The sequence below is a fragment of the Camelus ferus genome, chromosome 7, assembly GCF_009834535.1.
Source record: "Camelus ferus isolate YT-003-E chromosome 7, BCGSAC_Cfer_1.0, whole genome shotgun sequence".
Classification (NCBI taxonomy): domain Eukaryota; kingdom Metazoa; phylum Chordata; class Mammalia; order Artiodactyla; family Camelidae; genus Camelus; species Camelus ferus.
In genome coordinates, this window is record NC_045702.1 from 69,145,943 (window position 1) to 69,169,228 (window position 23,286).

Sequence of the window (23,286 nt, forward strand, 5' to 3'; positions counted from 1 at the left end):
GATGTTATTTTTGTCTTGTAAATATTAGGTTTTGTTAATGAGAAGTTCACTCACTAGCAGACACCACAGAAGGGGGTAGGAAGCAGGTTGTAAAGAGCCTTAAAGGGCTGAATCCGCCAACTTAGCAGCGGTTATTTAAATTCCAATTTATGCACTACAAGAAGCAAGGATGTTGGGGAAGGGCTGGAGAAATAGAGGTGCAACTGGTTTTTTGTTTTGTGTTGTCCACAATGGAGAGGGGAGGGGGAGAAAAAAATTCCTGAGAAGCAAAATGATTGCTTACCCATGATAACAAAGTCATCACCGTGTAATTAAAATGACTAACACCTGATATAAATTAGCTTTCTACTTAAATTGATAATTACAGATGTGTGATATGTGTGGCAAAAACATATTCAGAGTTGATTAGCACTCCTTGTGAACTGATTTAGATTGATTAAAGTATTAGACATTATTCACCAGCATCTATTCTTTTTAATGTAAATGCATATTGCTTAACTGAAGATCATGTCTATCAAGAGATTGCTGAAATATTTTATTCTGCAACTGTGTCTTGTAAAGCAGCATTTAGTCATAAATAAATGATCAAAAGATGGCTTTTGCATCAGGACCAGTGAAAGCTGGTCAGAAATAGGTTTGATGACTCTTCCTGTAAACAGACAAACAACAAACAAAATCCACACTCTGAGAAAGTGACTTTGCTGACTTAAAAGTAATTTGGAATAAATTTTCAGGAAAGAAGTATTTAGTATCACTAACCATTGAGGCAGATGACAGATGCAATAATGAGAATTACGTAAGAACTATTTTTCAATTGTGTAAGTGTGTCAATCATCCCCCGCTAATAGAAGTCTGTATTTTTACAATATGGGTATAATATTGACCAGAATGAGAAACTAAAAAGGAGACCTCAATTTTATATGACACAATTTTTTTGTCTTTTTATTGGACAGTCATCAGCTGATTTGACTATAGAAATGTCTCATTTTTAGAACAGCTAACATTTATGGATATTTTCATAGTTTAAATAGATTTCATATAATAATCCCCAGTCAACAACATACATTTAAAAAACACATTCATATAAAAAACACATTGACACTTAATTTTTAAAGTATTTAAAATATAGTACCTAGCATTAGCCCAAGTCCTTTGACTTGGGAAGATGTACCCTGGTATGCTTCAGAATGCATATTTCTAAGAAATTAAGATCAAATACATCAAAATGTAAACATTTGATGTGATGGAATATGGGCATATAAGGATGTCAGGAAAAAAAAACATGATGATGGACTGTTTTCCTTATGCAGATGAGTGGATAAGCTGACACGTTGACAAGCTACCATTCTGCCTGGTATCAACATTTTATACCTCATTATTAGGGTAATTGCTTTTTGATAGCTCAATATTGGTATGTTTCCAAAGATGCCTTATTTTAATATGTCATTAGAGTGCTTATAATTTGGTCAGAGCAGACCAGAACTCTCATGCATAATATTGTCATCAGCCTAATCTTCACCACATTGCTCTTAATCAAAGGAATAACTGTAACTGATTTTATGAGTTGTGTTAGATGGTGTGGGAGGACCACTGCTAGTATCTATGTGTATACTATATACTAGACTGAAAAATTCCACAAGATTTCCCTTTGGCTTTTCTTAACCTTTTGATTTAATAGTACTTGCTGAAAATGTACAATAGTATGCTTTGATACAAAGGCAGTGTAACACATGAACAGAAAGAGACTCACAGACATAGAAAACAAACTTATGGTTACCAGGGCTGGGGGAAGGGGGTGAGAAGAGATAAATCGGGAGCCCGAGATGTGTAGATACTACTATATATAAAATAGATAAACAACAAGGTCCTACTGTATAGCACAGGAAACTATATTCAGTATCTTGTAGTAATTTATAATGAAAAAGAATATGAAAAGGAATATATGTATGTATATGGATAACTGTAACATTATGCTGTACACCAGAAATTGACACATTGTTAACTGACTATACTTCAATTAAAAAAAAAGTCAAAGACGTTGTACAGTTACCTGAAAATAGAATGTCCCCACTTGTGCAGTTTAGTTAGCAGAGTCAGCTGAGATGCAACCTGAAGCAGCAAAGGCTTCCTGCACCGCAGGTGGCTCAGTGAGCGGGAAGCACAGGACTGTCAGAGCAGGAGTATTCAGCCCCATCAACACAATATGAACAGCACATTTACCTCTCCACACTGGGGAATCCGTGGACATTTCAGTGGTGTCCAAAAACTGGGGGTAGGATATTTGAGAGTATAATCTGTTGCTATCTTAAATGATATCTCAAATGGAGCAATTTTAGTAATGGGTGGATTAGGTGATTAATATTATAAATCAGTACATGGTCCTTAAAAATAAGAGACATGAGATATAAATAAGCTAGCACCTCTGCACTGCTGCCTGACCCCCTGGCATAGAAATCCTGTAGAATCCCTGGAGGTGGCCAACTGGATTAATCCAAGGATTCATTTCATAGCAGTGGTCTATGCCATATGGGAGGATAAGCATTTTTCTTACATTTTCCATTATCAAGATGGCGCTGGAGACCACAAGCCTCGGGTCTCTTCCTGAAGAGGAGGAGAAAGTTTCAGTGTCATGTATAAAAATTGAGTTGAATTATATAAAAATACGTCCAGAAAAAAAAAAATGCCCAAGTGTTGCCCTTTTTCTCTCTCCTCCACCCTTCTCCATCTCTGGAAGCAGTGTGTTCTTAAACAGAGCTTGAGAGGAGGAGACCATTGGGACCAGGAGGGAGAAAAGGCCAAGAGGGAGAGAGACAAGGTGGAAAGCTGGTTTCAGATGAGGAGTGTCTTCTCGCCTATCCCACCATGGAATAGTACTGAATTCTTCCTTCTTACTGAATATCCACTCCACTCCAGTATTGGACAGATATGCTAACTTAAGGCAAGCCTAGTAGATACAAAGATTAAATATTTACTCTTGTTGAGGCAATGCATTAATCTTTTAATGTATTTTATAGGTACAAGATAAACTAGGTTAACAAATCAAAATATACACAGAGAAAACATGGCAAGATTCTGTCCTGCACCATAAGAATTTTCAGTCAAGACTTGAGTAGAGATTAACTGTATCAGGCAAGAATTTAAAAGTTTATGAATCATTAAGAATATATAGCCAACTTTATAGCCAATACCCTAAAGAAGGCAATTTTGGTATAATTAACACAAATTTATAATATTCTACCCCAAAGATTTCTTTGCAAAATAGCTAGGATCCTCATGACAGAAATGAAGGAAAGAGAGAACGGGGGGAGAGGGGCTGTGGTGGATTCAGCCACCTCCCTCTGTTGATATCTGTTACGTCCTCATCTTTCACCATCCTGCATTCATGAGGTTACAGGGAAGGCAAAAATTAGCCTTCTTGATAATGGGCCTCGAAAAAACAAATGAGTAGAGCCCATGTCAAAGAAGAAATCCCAATGCACGTGGAAAGCCCCAGAAATTCAACGAAGGGAGCTTGGCAGGTAGGGTAGGTGTTCAAAGACCCAGTGAGGAGCTTCCGAATTGCAGAAGCCAAGGAGAAGGGCTGCTTCTAAGCAGAAGATGTTGTCCCAGGATGTTTGGTGAAGAGAGAGAGCTAAATAAATGCACGAATATGGCGGAAGGTCATTGCTAAAATATGTCGACATTGTAAATATAGATTTGAGCACTGAATACTTATCCATACATACAGAACATGGGCTAGAGAGTGTTAATTAGTCTGTCTGTATTTGAATATTATAAGCAATTAAATGCAGATTTGTCATAGTTCAGAGAGCTCAGAATTTGAAGTCAGAGGTCTCTGCTCCAGCTCTAGTCCTTCCGCACATCCATATGGTAATTATCTGTGCCTCAGTTTCCTTAATTTGAAAATAAGGATAATGATGGTGCTCTCCCTGTGTATCTCACTGGGTTTTTGAGAGAATCAAATGAAACAATAATACTGTGAAAGCGCTTTATAACCTAAAAATATTACTAGTAATGTTTCCTGAAGACTGACGGGAAATAAGGAGGTTGGAAGGAAACATGTCCTAAAGAGAAGAAACTCTTGGAAACTGCTTGAGTTTGGGTATCAGTAAGTGCTAGGATAATGCTAGTATAGACGACGGAAAAGCTTGGTCTTGATTAGCATAAAATACATGGTTTATCCTGACTGCATTCGCTCTAAATCCCGTCTTTCATACCTTTGACCTCTGGGTATAATAATTTAGAAGATGATTACATCACCTATGCGTTTTCCAAAATTCATGGCCAGTATTTTTCGCTAAAAACATGTGCATGCCTCCGTGTACTACATATATGCACTTCACACAGCACAGTTCAGAATAGAGTTCTGGAAGAGCACAGTGAGAAGTAAGAGTTTTGAATAATTAGCTCAGAGGCTGCGGTATTTACTTTATATCCAGAGCAAATTTTGAAAAGGCGGGGACTGAGCCAGTTTTTCCTGACGCAGCTCCTAGCTGTGGTTCCTCAGCAAGTAACGAGGTATTATCAACAGTGACGTTAGTCACACATCCCTGTTTGTTAATAAATAAAAACTGGTCATAAGGCATGATTCATAAAACAAGTAGTTCAGTAGGACCTGGGAGTAACCTGTGATGCCCACATCTCCATGAGGGGGAGTCAGTGAGAATGAAGTGGTGGATTTATTAAGAAACCATCGGTATTTAAAAAAAAAAAAAAAAAAAAAAAGAAAGCCACTGGGTAAGATAAAAGGAATTACAATATGTTTTGTTGAGTTTGGTTTACACAGAATATACTTCCTGTAGAGGAAGTCTGTGTAAGGATTTTCAATAGCACTGTTAGTATTTTTATATCTGTTACATACAAATACTGCCTGTTCATCACAGAAATGTGTCTGGATGCACTAAACCCCTGAATCGTTCTGTGAATTATTCAGTTCTTACCTGGATGTTGGGTGTAAGTGAGAAAACAGTTATCTTTAGTATAGAAATAGGGTGAGGGAAGGTCAGAGTGAGGAAAGGCAGTAAACGAACTGGACCAATTTTGGACCAAAATATAATTTAGTCATGTAAAATCATTTTTATAAAGTGGTGTGAGGACTGCATTCTATCCATAGCATAGAACCCATCCCTATTCTTGACTGAAGAAATATGTGCAGCAGTCATGTTGTCACAGTGGAATATCCTTTCAAAAATGCATGTTGCTGTATTATCAGTTTGCTGTCCATGTCAGATCTGTTATTTAGCTTGAGACTGTTTCACAGAGGGGTCCTCTCTTTATGTCTGGGGTGAGATCGCTTGGTGACCTCAGTTCTATAACCACATAATTAAAAGCACAAAACATCAAATTGGTCGTTGCTGGTGACTGTTGTTAATAACCTGCTGAGACCGTGTTCTTCCATCTAGGATATCTGCTGGCATCACCCTTGGGAGTTTTTAGTGGGAGAGTGTGCCACGATTGGCTCCTTTATCTTTGTGTGTGAGACTCTTCTGTGGTTTAGTAGAGGAAGTTAGTCTGCAGGAATCCAGGGTTGGTGCTTTGCATGCGTGCGTGCACCTTCATCCACAGCCACTGCAGTGTTAAGTGGTCTTGTAAGTTCGGCCTCAGAGAATTTAAAACGAAACAAAACTGAAATTACACCACTGACAACATTTCCCAAAAGTTGCAGAGTGAAGATGTTAGTTATTTTCTTGGTTTCAGTAGACAGGGCCAAATGTTGCTAGTAGTCTTCAGCACAGCATCTGATATTTTGGAATATTATACAAATTGTACAAAGGATGATGATTATTTTAATAAAGAATCTTTCACAGTATGGTTTTAAATAACATTTGAAGCGCAAGAGAAACTATTGATGCCAGCAGTTATTTCGTGGACTTAAGCAAGCATTATTCTTTGTAGTCATGACAAGGATGATAATGATAAGGCTGGATACTTTATAGGCTGGATTTTCTGGACTATGAATGAAAAGGGTATGTTAATACCACGTTTGAACCATGGGTTATAGTCTCTGATATTGAGAAAACATTTTCTGTCAAAGAATGTGGAGGTTTCCAAGAATAGAAACGTTTCTGTAATTGATAACTTGACTTCACATGGCCCTGGTGGTGGCCAAGGCCATTGATGACTCAAGAACTTTCCAACCTGCCTTAGGTCTAATGCTTAGTTCAGGACAGTCCCAGCATAAGGCCTGATGGCCCTGGTAATCTTGACCCTACAACGAGTGTGGAAAAGGAAACAAGAAATTCATGACTGTTTGATTTCTGGGGCTTAGAAACGTATTTCTGCTTCTATCCCTGGTAACTAAGCCTTCTGCTCAAGGACTTAGCTCATAGTCCTGGCACAGGACACACAGAAGAGAAGTTTGGGCCCAGCTATTACAAAACATTCTCATGTTCTAATGGCATTGGCCTGAAAACTCTAGATTTGAGGTGAGGCATATCTAATTTGAATCTTGCTCCTGTATGATATGAACAAATTACTTGTCTTTTCTGTATGAATTTTCTCATCTTTAAAATGGGGGTAGTAGGTAACTTGCAGCACCCTGAAAGAATTACATGAGGTAATGTGAATGAGTGTGGCAAATGCTTTACCTTTAGGAAGCTTTTCAATAATTACTCAGTGAGTCAGAAGAGTTTGAGGGAGAATCAGCCTACTGTGGTTCCCTTTTTTATTCTAAAAGCAATCATGAGTTAATGATTCACAATATAAGACAAGGGAAGATCTTTAATCATCAGTTTTTGTTTTTTTAACTAGAAAGCAAATATTTTTTAAGATGAAATCCAGCTCTTACTGGAGTAGATGACCTGAAGGAACAAGGGATATTAGTGTCTCTCGTGTTTGTAAGTTACCATTTTGTTGCTGATTTCAGGAGAGTTGGAACTTTATCTCATGGCACCTTGGAGACAACAGACCAAAGCTACAAAATAAGCAAAAGTGACTAACAAAAAAGTGTACACCCAGCTTTGTAAGGCACAATAGAACACATATAACTAACACCAGATCACACTGTCGAAAGTTAAACCAAACAGCGTCCTATAAGCAGCTGTCAGCCCCATGTGCATTGTTGGCTTTGAAAGTGGAAGAAAGCTTATCATTCTACCTTCCCCTGAGCAAACAGGTAAGAGGTCTGCTGCAGGGCAGGGTTCTTCACACATGGTAGGTGTTCGGTAAATGCTCACTGAGTGGCTGAATGAGGAAAACAAGATGATTTAGCGCGGTGTGTTTTTGAAAGAAGTGTCTGATGCAGGGATGGGGTGAGGAGTACCAAGGAAACTGAGGAATCCTGAACAACTGTTTATGGCTCCTTTGGTAAAACATATAGGAGGAGAAAGGGTGAGGGCTTTCTCTGCCTGTTCCCCTTCCTCGTCTCAGCACCTCATTCTAGCCAGGCATCTGGGCCTCCACGCACCCTCCCAGTGCATCAGCCATATTCTCTCATCTATCAACAGGGTTCTTTTTTTTTTTTTTTTAGATCGATTCTGAAAGTTTATTTCTAGATCCCATAGAAAATTAATGGCATTTGCAGAGTTTTGTTTGGTTTTGTTTTTGAGACATAACAGAAAATCCATTCCTGGAGGACTTTTGGTTTTTTAACTGCTTTTTGATGCTCTGGTCATTCCTGGATGATCATCACAACCCCTTCCTTTTCTTCCCGCATCACTTCAGGCTTTGACTTCTCCTCTGTGTTGTTGTCATCAACCCCCATGCCTCCCTCTCCCCCCCATTTCTTTTCCAGATAGTTATTTTGATTTTTCCCTACCTTCAGCCAGAAGTGGAATGAAAACATTTTTGGTGAGTGATATCTATTTATTGATCCTCAGTGGACCTGAATATTTATTTTGTTGACTAATTCCATGAATAGAAAACATGAGTTTTGAATTGAAAAAGAAAAGTGTAATTAGCTCATCAGGCACTCAAAATGTGTTAAAATTTGTGACTTAGGAAAGAATGAAGTATTAAGTAAGGAGCTAGTCACCTGGACAACGTGTACTCTTTGTCTAGCCTGTTTTTCCAGTGAGAAGCTGGTGTTCATGGCGCCATGGGACCATGGCACTTGGAAGGGAGAGTCAGGGTCCTGAGCAGGGCAGGACAGTGCCTGCCAACTTGTCCATCCTGTGGCCAAAGTTGAGTTAAGTGCAAGAATATTATTCATGGAAACCTGTCTATTTCTATGTAGTTTTGGCTCATTTTCTCTGAGTTTTGGGTTTTAACTCACTGAAACCAGAATTAAAAGTGGGTTTTATTTACAGGAGAGAACAGAGGAGTGGCATTTCTAAGGGTAAGCCTCAGTGGTAATCTTAGGTTCCTGGACTAATTCCAGTACCAGAAAAGAACAGCAGCAACGAAAATGAGAATTAAAAAGGGAGAAATAGAGGTCAGCTGGGGACACTGCACCTTCTCTCCTGACCAGTTCCCTCCCAAGCAGTGAGGGGCCCTGAGGAGGGCCTGAAATTCAGAGCTCAGGACACACTGTGGAGCCATAGCTGAAGAGGAGGTGTGCTAACAGCTCTGCACATAGCTGTTCTCTCCTGATTGCTTTTTTCCTAACCCCGAGTTGAAAAGTTTATTGTGGACCCTGCGATTTCTGAGATCCTTTCCAATTCTGGAAATGTAGGACTCTTTTCTTCTCCTTACCAGACCTCCCAGTGCGTCTAGCTCCTCCAAAACACTTTGAACACCTTATGAGGAGGCAGCATGTTCTAGTGGAAAGGTATGTATGGATTCACAATTTTAAACGCCTGGAGTTGAATCTACAGCTTATCCTATTTGAAGTTGTATTATTCTTGCCAAAGCATTGAACTTCTGAGGCTTACTTTCCTCATAAGTAAACAGGGACTCATTTCCATCTCATGTGATTGCTGTAGAAAATTGAAATGTGGGATTTTTTCTTTTTTTTTTCTTTTTTTTTTTTTTTTTTTTGGTGAGACCCTTGTAGACAGAATAAAATGACTTAATCAGATCATTCCTAAAGCCTGTAATTAAAGGCTAGGTGTCTAGTATCTCCTGAATAAAAACAAAACAAAACTTTTTGTTCTCGGCTTCTGTGTTACGGTCCAAATGACAAAAGGATAAAGGCTTATTTTTTTAAGAAGTAGAGCTGCCGCTAAATAATTAACCTGCAGGAGGCTTAGTTGAATTTCATTGCAGAAGAGATGATGTTTCTTATGATTTTTTTTCTACTCTTCTTCCAAAGTGGGGGCAGAAAAGAGACAGAAGTTGGGATTAAACCAGTGGCGTACTAAGTGTCTGGGACTGACAACACCAGCATCCCCTGTGGGCTGCTGAATCAGGCTTACTGAGTCCGTATTTCTGGGGCTCAGGAATCTCTTAACAAGCCCTCCAGGTGATTCTTAATGTGCACTTGAGCATGAAGAACACTGGGCCAAGTGTGTGGGATGATGCTACAAAAAGCCTCACTTTCCTATGATCTTTTTCATTTTTCCCCCTTCAGGTTCATCACTCAGGTTAAGGGTGTAATTTATTCAGATTTCCAAATGACAGCCTTGGGCTTGATTCATATACTTAAATTCATAAATACCTAACAAGTATACCATTCTCCTCCTATTGTTTTTTCTATTAGGAAAGATATATATGTATAATATATATAGTTATTGATAATAATTGAACATACACGGTAAATCTGTTTTTATGATTGTTCATGGCATAAGTTGTGACACATGGTGCTGTCTTTGAGTTCAGATAAGAACACATCAAACATTGGTCGACTGTGGAAAAGTATTTTGTAAGATTCCAACCATCCTTTATCTCTCAATGGAAAGTTTTCTCGGACTTATGAACTTAGGTGCACTCATTCCTGATTTTCCCTTTAGGGACTCAGAAGCTTCTGTGTCATTTTAAGTAATATTTATTCATCCAGTCATTCACTTGCTCCATGACTATCTGTTGAGCTTCAGTGTGTTAGATATGGAGCATCATGCTAGGGATTTTAGAATAAAAAACACTTCCCTAAATGGAATAGGTGATATCCTGGGTGGCTTCCTGAAACAGAGAAGAATATTAGGTAAAAATAAGGAAATCTGAATAAAGCATGAGTTTTAGTTAACAATAATGTATCAATATTGGTTCATTAACTTGGACAAATGTACCATACTAAGGTAAACTGTTAATAATCGGGGAAACTGGGAACTCTCTATGCTAGCTTCACAACTTTTCCATAAATCTAAAACTATTCCAAAATAAGAAGTTTATTAAAATACACACACACACACACACACACACACACACACACAGTGCCTCTACCCAAACTCTTTCTCCAAGAAGCTTAAGGTCTTGTAAAAAGAGACAGGTCATGATAAAGCAGGATATTTTTTACATACTGAAGGTTAATACAAAGTGCTAAGGAAGCATGGAGTTGGGGATGAAAAGCCGAGCTCAGCCTTGGAGGTGAATAGGAGGGGAGCCTGGGTGAGAAGTGATCAGGAAATTGTCTTTGTGCCTTAGGCTGTCTTGCCATCATTCTGGCCATCCTCCCACCACCATCCCCACTGCATGTCACGCACTGCATCCTCCCAGCAGCAGTTCCCCTTGGATATCTAATTAACTGACTTCCTCTGTGTTCATAGCTTTACTGCCGGTAATATCACAAATGCTCTTTACTCGTGTTAAGTTAAATTGCCCTCATTTCCATAGGACTTTAAGAAATTCTTATTTTCTTTATATGACTTATAGTGAATACACATTCAGAGGTAGATTTTGAAAGTTTTGAAGGCAAGTATATTGCATTTTGTTATTTGAATCCTTAGAATCTAATAAACTTAAGGTATTTAATAAATGTATTTTACCTACTGCATCTGATGGGTAGAATTTAGTTATGTCTATTTACATCAGTAAAACCAACCTTACTTTGTCTGATGCCACATATAAGTGGATTCCTAAAAAAGATAGCAGATTGTGAAATGTTGGAGTTTGGGGAGGTATTTGCAAGTCAGGAAAAAGTTGAAAATACTTCTCTTCTGTCCTTGCTCCAAAATGTTAGGCCCTAGTTTGGCTTCAGGTCTTCTGTTACAAAAGCTCTGGAGAGATCCAGAACAGCTTCAGAATTATTGAGAAAGTATCTATATTTTATTGAAAGGTAGTGTGAGGCTTTGGCAGAGGGTGGTTTGAGTTCATTTGGACCATTACATGATCGGTGTCACATTTCCATCACATTTTCTTCTTTTTGTGCCAGTCGTGATCTTCCGGTGTCCACCGTAGCATCTCATTATCTCTAGAGTGGTGAATGATGAAAAAGGAGATGACGAACACGTAAATTCGGAGACAAAGCAGAAAGCAAAGGCAGGACTCTGAATGCATAATAACTTATCCTGCACCTTTTGTTTTTAAGGAATGCCCTAAATGACCAAAAGCAAGATTCTTTTTTTATATCAGTTTAACCCTGTGCCAGGGTTATTTTATGAATAATTTGAGTATGGTGCTTTTGTTTTGTGGATTTATTATTTTAAAATCATAGCTGTAGGTAATAATATAGCAAGAAGAGTAATCAGTGGTTCCACTTTTATAATTACAGCTAGTTTACGCAAGATATTTTCAATTTATTTTCCAACCCATGTTAATTGAGAAGGAACCAGTGAAAAATGTGTATCTTGCTGAGATTGTATTATATATAATCCTTATACAAACTGACAGTATATTTTGAAGTGTAACCTTAAGTTATTTTTCTTTTTAGCACCATACCAGTTAGTCAAATTTAATACACCTAATATGAAAGAGGAAATTAAAGAGTAAAGTTAATTCAAGAGAAGGCACACATTTGTCACTGCCCCTTCCTACTCTAAGGAGTAAATAAAAATGAAAATTGGAAGTGCTTGATTATTTAACTTTTAGAAACTAAAGTCAAGGTGTCTTAAAAAATGTATAAAAAATAGGATCATTTCAGTCATTCTGAGAAAGGCAAAAATAATGTATTTTTTAAAGAAAATATTGGGGAAGGTAATGGAAAATAAAAATTGAAATAGCTCAATCATTACCGATGAAATGGATATAGCTTATTTTTCTTCATCAGAAGCAAAAAAGAAAAGGAAAGGAAACAAGAAAGAAATTTCAAGTTTGACAATATCACAGTGCAAACAATGTTACACATTTTTCTGGTCCGATGAATGATATCTGACAGATAATTTATGATTGCTTAGAATGGATACTAGAATACTGAGCTTGCTGGCAGTTTAAGGGTCTGCATAAACTGGAGTTAACCATATGGTGCATTCTTAGAATAGTACTACCACCCGTGTTTAAAATTTAACTAAAAAAGAAAAAATATTTTTTCACAGTCAAATGTTACCATTTTAGTTGTTAGTGTACTCAGTTATCCATATAATTACACCTTGTCATTAATAAAGGAGCACAAAGTAGTTCCTTTTTATTTGTCCAGAATGGAAGAAAGGAAAAGTGGTTATAAGACTGTGAAATACTGGAATGAATATTATAGGCCACCCAAAAATATCAGTTTTATTACTCAGTTGTCACAGTTATGAGAAGTTAATACGTTTAAACTTCAGCACATTAATATGTTTTGGCTTCCTAGTAATTCCCTAAAGCAAAATTCTCTTGTAATAATATTTAGATAACCATAAGCAGAAGAAAAATACTAGAGTTAAGTCAATTATACTTATAATTAAAAGACTACATTTGTATCTTTGTCGTTATAATTCTCAGAAATAAGACAAAAATTATGTACTGGGCACTGCTTTTGACAGATTTTTTTGCCAAATGTTTTTTACTTTCTCCAAAATGTGTATGCCCAAACTGAAGCCTGATGTATTTTAGGACTGTAGAAGAATTTTTCGTATTTGGAGAAAAAAAGGAAAGTCTCTAAGACATAAAATGAATAAAATTGGACGAGAATAAAAATGAAACATAAAATTAGGAAATTGATACCAATGAGAAAGTCTACACACAAGTCAAGCAGCAATCGCTCAGAAACACATTAGCTGCCTTTTATAATATGGATCTCGGAGATGTAAATAAACAGAATACTAGGATTTCATTCTATGCAGTGATGTTTTGGAATTTATGATTATGTTTACTAGGCATTTACATTTCTTGATGAATGAATTATATGACAGCAAGTTTTTTCAGACTGGAAATGCCATTGGCCGTTTTTAGTCTGCTAATTTAGACCCACTACGTTGTTAGAACAAACCCCTTGATATTGCACATCCAGAATACTGGTAATATGAGAAAATGCATACCAAATTTGTCATTGGATAATTTTGCTTTTGGTGGAATAAAACTCTGGCCAGCAAAGACACTCCTGTAGGGAGCGCTGTCCCAGTGAGTGGTTGGCGGGAGAATGCAGTTCGGTTGCTGCCAGAACTGCTGCGTTTCACTTTGGAGGTTCCCCCAGCCAGGCTCCTGGGGTCCCTTCAGACCCCTAGCCACTGAAGTTTCCCTTTGTCTTCACTGACTATTTTTTTCCTCTGAACAAATAGGCCCAGCTGCTCCTGCAGCCGGTTGCCTGCACTCCCCCATCCGCTCTCACTGAGGATGGCAGCCAGAGTAAAGAATAACAGCTGGGATTGGCTTACTTTGGCATCTAAATTTTGGGGTGGGTCCGTTCCTCACTTGATTATTTCATTTCATTTCCTAATCTTTCCTTCTGCTGAACTTTTCAAAAAATCGGTGAATGATGTTTTTCCAAAATGTTTTCCTCATCTGGCTCTGACTCCTTCCTACCTGGCCGCTCAAAATAGTTCATTTTGCACATGTCCCATACCCCACCTCCCCCAGCTTTTCAGCACTGTTTGGAAAACAAATGCAGCATAAACACATTGATGAATGTGATCTTGGACAGGTTACTTAACCTTTCTCTGACTTAAAGAGGCGGATGATAAATAGCCCCTATGTTGTTGATTGTCATGGATAAGGATTAAATGAATGAATATTTGAATACATTTGTAATAGTGCTTGGGACATAGTAAATGATGAGTGATAGAAAGTCAAAGTGGGGGTGGGAGGAGAGCAGAGGAGAACACGTGAAAGCAAGAGGAAGGGGAGAGAGAAAATGAAGGAAGGAGAGAAGAAAAGGAGGAGGGAGGGAGGGAAGGGTGGGAGGAATCACTGCTGGAATGTGGCAAAACCAATAACTGCACTTACGCAGTTAAGACCAGTGTTACGCACTTAGCGTTTTATATATCTTATTCCACCACCCCCACTCCCACAAAATCAGTACTTAGAGAAAGACTGGAGTTTGGGAAAGCTTCTGGAATTTTACCCAAAGCACAGAATTTTATTGAAGGTGAGAACTGTAGTGACCTAATCATGTCCATGGTATCTACCCAGGTGGTCAGACACATTTTTAATTTTGATTTTGTACAGTTCTCATGGAAAGAGAAATCACTACCTGCCAAGGAGGTCCATTCCATTTTTTAATGTTCCGATTAGGAGAAAGGGTTTGTAAACATAATCTTGAATCTGACTTACTCTGTCTTTCTCTCTTTAGTCTTCGTTCTTTCCCCTAATGCCATAAGGTCATAAGTCACAACAGACTTCCAAATGTTTAAAGATACTTATCATGCTTTTTTGTGATGGGTGAATAGTCCTCATGCCATGGTTATCCTGACTGAGATCAGTTTCTGATTAGGCTCCTCTTTGCTAAGCTCCCCCCTTAATATGGAGCACCACCATCAGTACTCAGGAGATGCCTGCCTTGTTGCACAGAGTAGTGGCACTGCTAACTGGTCACTTTTATTTATTAAAGCCACCTGAGTTGACAGCAGCTTATTTGGCAAATATGCCAACCTATTGGTTTATGTTGAGATTGCTGTCAGTTTTTCTAAAGATTTTCCATATTGACTCTAAGTCAGCACTCTCCTTTATTTCACATGTGTGGTTTATTTGCTGAAGTTAAGGAAAACCCTCTCCTACTCTCTCTAGTGTAGAATGTGGATCCTAAGCAAAGTAAGAGCATGTGGTGCCCTGAAAAAGGACGTGAGATATTCCTAAATTCAAAGACTATTTCTGCTCTTTGTGTTCTTGCTTAATTTTCTAACGGCAGTTCCACATTTATTGTCTTTCGGAAACTAGCTAGTTAGGAGTGATAAAACTTGCATTCGTTGTGGAAGTTCTTTTAAAGTATTTTGAAATTTTAAAATTTACATTTGATGGGCTCTTTCTAAAATGTCAGTGTTTGGAACCACTGTGACACACATTTAAGACAATTTTTCAATTAGAATATTTAAAATACATGTTTTTGGCTTTTGGGGAAGATGTAGACCGATAAATGTCATTGCTGATTTTTTTTATAAATGTCATAAAATAATTTATATAATTATAGTAAATGCAAGGTTCATTTGACTTTCTTTAATATGAAAAAATAAAACACAGTCTTTCTTCGTAGCTAAAATAAATAGGAGAGCTTTAAATGTCTTCACAATTTTTATTTAAAAAGAATCTGGAATGGTCACCACAACAGAACGGCAGAATTAAAATACCATCATAGCTGTGATTGCTTAATTTTGTAACTTTAATTTGCTGTCATTTTGTAGATTTGCCAGTCTCTCTGGGTATTTGTAGAAAGTCCTGGGATTTAAAAAACAAGACATACGATTTTTCAGAATAATTTTTTATTAACTCCTTCTAAGTCAAATAGTAAGTGCTAGAAAAATAATTCTGCAGAAGACTTTGTGTTAAAAAATATGTATCATTAAAATTAAATTTTGAAAAACCTTTTTTTTGGCCAAACTATTGTAGCTCTGTTCTGTTCTTGTTATTGGATTAACTTTATCAAATGCTCTTTTCTGTCATTATTTTATTAGTGCATTATCTACTTACACTTTTTGGAACTTTGAATGAGAGGAAGAGTGACTCTAAGAATTGTGTTGAGTCAGGTGGTCATCAAGCCCAAAGAACACTGCATATTCATTGTTTATTAAATCAGTTTATGTCTGTCTGATCCCCCTAATGTCTTTATGGTCCATCTGCTTTATTGCACTAGCCTCCTGGCTGGTATCTTTCTGTCAATCCAATCCACTCTTCATACTACAAGCAGAGTGATCATTAAAAATGCAAACCTTACTCATTTCAATTCCCCCAAATAAATTTTTCATGGAAGAATAGGCATGGCTTTTTAGAGAAAATGCACACCTCTTGGCATGGTGCACTAGGCTTTTCATGGTATCAACCCTGTCTACTTTTCCCCCATTTGTTATGCATCTTTTTTGAGTTCTATTCTCCCGTGATACTGAGCTCCATGACATTCTGGACACCTGTCAAGCTTTTTCTTGCCTCTGAACCTTTGCTCACTGCTTCTTCTTCCTAGATTGCCTTTTCCCTTTGTCTCCACCCTCCCTTCCTATGCTGCTTACTGTTGATGTCTGCTCATTATTATGCTCAATTTAGACATGATATCCCTTTGCCAGTCTTCCCTTAACCTCCACAGCACTCCATGTATATTGCAATTGCCTATTTATCTATTAAATTCACTCGGATAAATTCATTAAGAATAGAGACAGTATTTTAATCATGACTATATCACAAACACATATTACAATATCTAGTAAAGAGTAAGGACTTAGTACATAGACGAATGTATTGTGTTATGGTCAACTTGTCTTTTTTGCGTGCCCATTGTATACACAAAACATGGGAAAGCTATACTTCAATGGCACAAAAGAATCGTTTTCTACCATAGGAGAGCCATAAATAGCCTGTTCACAGATAACTCCAAATTTATTCACAAACATGGTATCCATAAACGTACCATCTTTAGGTTGATGTATTTTTTTGTCATTGTGGAAGAGTCCTTTGTAAGCGCTTCTCTACTATGTATAAATTCCGGGTCAGCATCTTTCTTTGGTAAGATCTAGTGCATGAAGCAACCTTTTAAAAAGCCCATCAAACAGTGATTTACAATTTCCTCTTTCATAAAGTCTCTTAGTTACCAATCTATCCAAATTATGAATTCTAGTAAAGGAAATGGAAGCTCTGTAGACTCTGTGACATGGTTCTGGAAAAACATTTGGTGGGGTTAGTCTCCTCCCTTTAATCTCCACAGGGCATTTATTAGCTCTCACATGGGAAATGAAAACTGGTCATTCTCAAAGGAGGATTAGATGTAAATACCACTGCAAGATGAGGATTATATAGGAACATAAAAATATAAAAACATTTCAGTGATTAAAAAGGAATTTGTTGGCTACAAAAATATTTTAAAATATGCTGAAATAAATTATGCTCTGTATTTTCTATTTAAAATGATTGTTCTTGACATATACTTTAGAATTTTAACCAAACTAATTTTTAAAATGAAGACTGTAAAGAGTATGAATTGGAATTTTTGAAGAACGTTTCTTGACAGAGGTGAGATCACAGATCTCATCTGGGCTTTGAAGGACAGGTAGGACTTCAGTAAAGAAAGAACAAGGGGAAGGGCCTTTCAGGCTAGTGTAAAGGCAAGGATGATGTGGAAGTTGCAGTGGATTTTTAGGAGAAAGCTGAACTTTTGAAAAGGAGCAGGGAATACCATTGAATGAGAAGACAGGGCCAGTTTACTAGATACGTTCTTTCTCTTAGAAAATATTGAAGTGTGACAAATTGTGATTTTTATAAAATAAAAATTCAAACATAGTTTCTTTTCCTATTCTGGCAAAATGTAGCATTTCACAACTAGTTATATGCAACACGAGATGTGTGGTATTTCCATTTGATCTAGAATATACTTCTACAAAAAATTAGGTAATGCAAAAAACAGATTTTTTCTTATGTAAGAGAGGTCATAACATGAATGACAATTGCCCTAGCAACTTACATCCAGTTGTGTAATAATTCAGATACTTCTATAATGTTCATCACTGTTACTGCCATAGTTTGAAATGTTTTTGCAGTATGTATACTCCAACTTGCCAAAAGTTTAAGAAAATAGACTCACACATAATTAACCAGAGTTTTTTTCCCCAACTGAACATAATAACTGAATGAAACCACAGAAAACATAGATTTGGAAAGGACCCCACCAGGCTATTTAGTTCATGGTTCAATTTTTTTCAAGGGCATACATTTAACCTACTGCAACACAAGTACTTACTGAGGACTTTTTTCCCCCTTTTCTTAATCAGTTAATCCATTTTACTAACTTCAGGCAGGATTGTTTAAAACCTTTCCTGATGAAAAAAATTCCATTTAATAAATAAAGCCCTCTGGAGAGAAAGAGATTCCACAGCAAGTTCTTAGTACTGAGAAAGGCTCAGCGTTAGAAAGCTCACTGAAAACACATTCTTTATTCTATCCAAGGTTAACTCCTCCGTGCTTCTGCCATTTACGACCATTTTCGCTAGTGTTGTGTAGTTCACTTACAGTAGAATTGTTTTATAATTTCTCTACTCTGCCTTTCTTTAGGTGGGAGGGTGTGGGGATATGTGTACAAACCTCTCTCCCCAAGTGATAAAAACAATGATGGAGATAGATAAAGTGTGATGTTTTTAAGTTCTTCTTTTTTATGACCTTAGAAGTTTCATGTCATTTTTACCTGTAAATCACCTTTCCTTAAAAACAAGAAATATCCCTGCCAGCTTGTAGGGGCCCCACGTTCCCTTGTGCCTGACCACATCATTGTAAAGCCCAGCTGAGACTTTTTTTTTCTCTGAGCCATAGTTCAGTCTCTTTTATTTACCCTGAAATTTTCTTGTTGTCACTGTTTTATTCTGTCTCCAGATCCCTCAGTGCCGTACTATCTGCTAAGTAGGGGCGGGGGGTCTAAAAACAACCTTATAGGAATTAACATGCTTTCCATAATGTAAACTTTATGAACAGTATAGCCACATTTTAGAACTGTTTGGTCACATCATATCTCAAGGGGAGCGACAGTAGTAATTTCAGCTTGCTTGTGGAGATTTATATAAGGTCTATGGGTGTCACAGAAACCCTTAGAACCCTGCCGGACACAGAGGAAGTGCTCACTTGATATTAGCTACTGTTATTAGCTATGATGAAGATGGTGATGGTGGTGATATTGTCTAAATGGGTCAGAGCAGGAGTTGTATTTTATTCATTTTTCACCTTATGCAGGAAATAGAGTGCTTTATTCTATTTACAAATATATTCAATACATATATTTGTACATGTATACGCTAAGTATACATTGGTTAAGCCAAATAAAATCCTCTACTTAAGAATAATAGGAAGTTACTTAAACATTTAAGTTGTCGTGAAGAATCATTTGAACTGTATTAATCTTTCAGCTCTTTATTTTGCATATGATTGGCTTGCACATCCCTACCTTCCCTTGGAAGTTAGCGTGGGTTTCTGACTTGCTTTGGCCAATTAAATGAAGTCAGAACTGCCAAATGCCACTTCTGTGGAAAAACTGTCAGAAACCAAGACCAAGAGTGTGATTTGTCACATTTCCCTTTCTGGCCTCAACAGCCTCAGATGCACTTGCCAAAATGGAGTCCCTGTTCCCCTGGATCCCAGCGTTATTTGCTAAGTGGGGTCCCACTTGAAGACTTGCCTCGGATACGTAACCTGAGCTAGAAATAAACGTCTGTTGTTTGAAGCCACTGAGATTTCTGGGGTTGTTTTTTCATTGCAGCATAACCTGTCCTCTCTTGACTGACAATTGGCAACACGTTTATTTGGGAAGAAAACAATTTTGCTCCTAGACATGACTAAGCAAACTGTTTTCTCCACACACAAATAAATTATGTTCAGGTGTCACTCCACGTAATTGACTGTGCTACGCCAGCTTTCTCTACACTACATGTAGTAGAGATTCTTCCCTTACAAGGAAGAAACGCAGCATCTGTTGTATCTGAACAGGAAAACAGCTCCTGGCTGGCTGTCCACAGTGCTGAATCGGGAATAAAATCTGGCTGGCTGTTTACCTCCTGGATTTGAGCACTTTGGAGGAATGTGAGGAGCTAGACTAACCTATATTATTGTATCTTATAGTCCTTTTTCTGTCATCGAATGCATTAGAGAGTATAGAGTGAAGTGACAACTTGTGACAGATATGATTGTTAAATAATCACTTGGGACTTCCCAGGGCAAACACAGCAACTCCTCTGCAAGAAAGACTGATGGGTGGGGAAAATAACCCTCACTTCCGTCCTTCTACCCCGTAGACTTAGTAATTTTCTGAGAAATTCAACCATATTTCTGGAATTCCTTTTTCCCAGCTTTTGCATGAGTATTGTTTTATAATTTAAGTGCTTTAAAAAATACTACATCCTTAGAAGTCTTTTTTGTTGCATTTTTTCAGTAAATGATTACAAAGAAAGTTGCATTTCATATCCTTTAATGGGAATGAGTAGGAAACTAAGATGAAATATGTAGTTTTAGACAACTGAGAGAGATATATGAAATAATATTATTTTTCATTTGTTTACACCGTCCTCAAGAGTACTGGTTTTGAGTTTATTCTTAATTTTTTACACTAGTTTTACTAGCTTGGTGTTAACGAAAAATTATGAAAAAAGTTGACATATGAATTGTAGAATACAGAAGACTATTAAATGCAGAAAAATACAAATAATCTTCATTCAAAAGGTTTGTTAATCATATTAATTTGGATTATTTTTAGGCCTGAATTCTTGTTCTCATATTAGAGTAAGTCTGTTTCTCTATGTAGATGGTAAATAGAGCTCCTTGTTAGTTCAATTTTAGATGCAATGAGTAAAGAAAGAGTACTTTCTGAAAACAGTAGTCATTTCATATTGTTTTGTGGCTTACAGTTCTCCATTAAAAATAGCATGATATTGTTAGGTCTATTTTAAGCACTCATACAGTCTGATTCACAAAGGAGAACTGACAGTTCCTTCCCATGTTTTATTTCTGTCCTTGCTGGACTGTATTCTGCATGTCATTTTCATTGATGGGAGGATGGTGAGAAGGGCAGGATGGGTTAACTGGATTCTCTGGGAGACACTGAAGCCCACAAGTTTCTATTGGTTTCAGGTTTTAGAATAGTTATGAAGTTAGGATGCTGCTTCCAATAGAAATACAAATAACTATTTTTAAGTATTTACTGTGTCTTCAATAACTTAGATGCATCATCTCAAATCCTCCAAATACCTTTATATCATTATTCATATTTTATGAATATGCTAAAAGACGCTCAATTATTTAAATATTTTGCCCAAGTGAAGCCATGTAGGTAGCAAATTACAGAACTCGATTCAAATCCAGTGTCTGTCTGTACTTTTTGAATAAAACAAGCTGAATTATGAGCATGGGTTCTGGAAGATTATTTCCGCTTAGTGTATCAGTCTTTTCCAATGGTATGTAGATTAGTCGTCAGTATATTTTTCTACATGAAATACTAGCTTTTATAATTCTTAAGTTTTAAGGATGGAGAGATCTTGTTTGGGAGTTACTAAAGAATTTGTTCCCCAGAGTAAGAGTATACCTGTCCCAGAAATAGACGTTTGTGTGTTTTACCTCATCCCTAATGACACTGGACACTCTGTTCTTTAAAAACCCAGGGTTAAAATTAGGCAAGGAAGGCTTAAACTGGACAAACATACAATTATCAAAATATACTCTTAGAATTAGGAAAGCAGTGGGGGTTGGGCAGGTATTTTGTTTTCTTAGTTTTCTCATCAAATTAAAAAAAAAGTCAGATGGTGGCCATGTGACATTGGGTGTTTTGCTACCTAAATCTCAGTCCTTCATCTGTAAAATGTACTCACCTCCTCCATAGGATTGCTCTTTGGGTTAATTTGAATATTATATTTAAAGCTTAAATCACAATGCCTGTCATAGTAAGACCTTAAAATTGTATTTACTGAGAACATGAGAACATACAGTTAAAAGGAACTGTATTATTGTGCTTTAGCTCTGAAAAAAAAATATATATATCATTTTTGAAAATATGTTTCATTTATTTTTTCACAAATTAAGTCGGAGGCTAAAGACAGGACCGAGGCCAGGTGTGTGGCACCAAGACACCTGTTGAAGAAGGTACTTCTCAGATACCTTGTCTTCCAACCCAGCCCTCTGACATATCCGATTTTTTTTTATCAAGTGCAATCATTTCAACAACATGGCCACTCAGAGCCACTTCATTTATTCAAAAACTCTTCCTCGAGGATCTGTGCTTGACTGCTTCAAGGGTCTCCCTGCGGGTCATGGCTGTTCTGAGGTTACAGAAGGACAGTCTAACTGCCTCCAGGCTAACCCGTTCCAGCTGCCAATTCTTCAAAAAGCCCAGTGCCTCCAGGACCCAGGAGCACTCATGAAGTCTGGGTGGGTTTGCTCTAGGATTTTTTCCCATGAAACTAAAATAGAGCTCCTTCTTCTTCCTCCTCTTTTTCCCAAGGGCTGAACTGGCCCATTCATACTTCTCTTTGTCTAGGATATAAATTATATTCTCCTTCTTAGGAAACTGTAGTCCACGAAGCAAATGAAATACACATGGAAGGCTTAATCCATGTACTTCCAGCTCAGAGTACTGGCCTGAGCTAGACGTATAATAATACTTCCACGTAAAAAGTTGAATGATGTTCTGCATAAAAACCAGTAAAGCAGGTTAAGGAGGATAGAGTGTGTTAGGGGTTCTGTTTCTATAGAAAACAGTGATCAAGAGTATCTCTGATGAGGTGATATTTCAGTAGAGAACTAAAACATCTATGGGAACCTGGGAGGAAAACATTGTGGACAGAGACTGCCAAGTGCCAAGGCATTGGAGTGTCCTTTGTCCATTCTGACAGTGAACTGAATGGGGAGAAGGAGTGAGAGATGAAATCAGTGAGGTGGATGGGGAGCTGATATGTGGGTCTTGTCTGCCATGCTGACAGGTTGGATGTGGGCTGTGTGGATAGGAAACCATTAGAGAGTTTTGAGTTACAGATGACTTGCTCTGACTTTCAGATTGAAGAGATCACTGACTGCTAGATAAGCAGATGATAGACGGTACAGGCAAGGTGTGAAACAGGGAAACCAATCTGGGGGCTGTTGTAGTAGTTCAGGTAGGAGGATTTGGTAGCTTGGAGGTGAGTGGTATTGATGGAGGCAGAGAGAAAGATATTATGGATATTAACAGTAGATCTAACAGATTTTGCTGATGGATTCTTACGGAAGTAAGAGGAAGAGAGGAGCCAAAAATGATTCCTGGGGTTTTGTTCTGAGCAACTGGAATCGTGGAGTTGCTACTTCCTCATGGAGAAGGTTGCTGGAGGAGCAAGTGTGGGTGTGCAGAGGAGTTGTGTGGTAGCTGGATGGGGACCTGAGGTCACGGACAGTGATGGTTAAAGGTGGGTGATACACAGTACGCTTGCTGGGTGATGGAATGATCTGGTGAGAGGGAACAACTGATGATGCAAAAGAAGGAATGAAGTG

The 23,286-nt window shown here is 37.6% G+C and overlaps 1 protein-coding gene and 1 long non-coding RNA gene across 2 annotated transcripts in view; both read left to right on the top strand.

Moving 5' to 3' along the window:
- SEMA3E (semaphorin 3E) overlaps positions 1-23,286 on the top strand; it is a 226,225-nt gene that overhangs the window by 925 nt on the left and 202,014 nt on the right.
- On the top strand, positions 11,188-22,877 carry LOC116665009. Its single transcript, XR_004321586.1, has 3 exons — positions 11,188-11,198; positions 16,815-16,819; positions 22,785-22,877. It is a non-coding gene; the product is annotated as an uncharacterized LOC116665009 (long non-coding RNA).